The following is a 1,219-nucleotide window of genomic DNA, read 5'->3' on the forward strand; positions in this document are numbered from 1 at the left end:
ATATATGTATATATTGTATTAAAATTTTATTTAATATATGTTAATAGTAATATATATGTATTTTATATTTATATTATGTTAAAATTATATATATAAAATTTTTGTATTATATTATATATATGTATTTTGTTTTATGTATTAATTTTATATTTATAAATTTTATATATTTGTATATTTGTTTAATTTTTATATTATTATAATTTTGTATATATATTGTATAATATTAATTTTTAATAGTTATTTTTATATGTATATAGTATATATATTATATATAAATTGAAAAAAAAAATGTATATATTTATGTTTATTTTTTATTTATTATTTTTATTATTAATGTTATATTTATATATATATGTATTATTATATAATTTTTATTTTAAACTTGTATTTATTTATATTATTTTATTTATTATTATATTATTTATATTATATAATTTTTATTTTATTTTTTTGTGTTTATATAATTTTTTTTTTGTGATTAATTGTATATTTATGTTATTATATGTTTTTATATGTTATATTAATTTTTATATTATGTTAATTATGTAATTATATTTTAAAAATTTTTTATGTATTATTTTTTTATTATTATATGTATTATAATTTGATATTTTATATTTTAAAATATTATATAATATATATTAATATTTATATATAAATAAAAATTTTTTATTATTTAAAAATTTATAATATAGATTTATTTTTTGGGATTATTATTTTAATTATATGTTAATTAAATTTTATATATATATGTATATATATGTATATTAATGTTTAATATTTTTTAATGTATATTAATGTTATAATTTTGTATTTAAAGTTATAAAATGTATAATATATTTTTATTATTGTATATTTAAAGTAATAATATGTTAAAAATATATGTTATTATGTATTTTATATATTTTTTAGAATTATTTTATATTATTTATATGTATATATATTATAAATTAAAATTTTGTTAAATTATATTATATAATATTTTTTATATTATGTTATATATATGTATTTATGATTTATATGTATTATATATATGATATATATAGTAAAAATATATGTATTATATGTTAAAAATATGTATATATATGTGTATATTTATTTTAAAAAAAATTGGGGGTTTTATATATGTGTTATTTGTATAGTAATTAATTATATGTTTTTATGTATATGTATATTTTATGTATTATAATGTTATAAATGATAATTTTAAATATATTGT

At 7.0% G+C, this 1,219-nt stretch overlaps 1 protein-coding gene across 1 annotated transcript in view; it reads left to right on the forward strand.

Moving 5' to 3' along the window:
- LOC119587832 overlaps nt 1-1,219 on the forward strand; it is a 42,834-nt gene that overhangs the window by 15,908 nt on the left and 25,707 nt on the right. The gene's annotated exons all lie outside the window — the stretch shown is intronic.

The sequence above is a fragment of the Penaeus monodon genome, chromosome 23 (genome assembly GCF_015228065.2).
Source record: "Penaeus monodon isolate SGIC_2016 chromosome 23, NSTDA_Pmon_1, whole genome shotgun sequence".
In the NCBI taxonomy this organism is placed as follows: Eukaryota; Metazoa; Arthropoda; class Malacostraca; order Decapoda; family Penaeidae; genus Penaeus; species Penaeus monodon.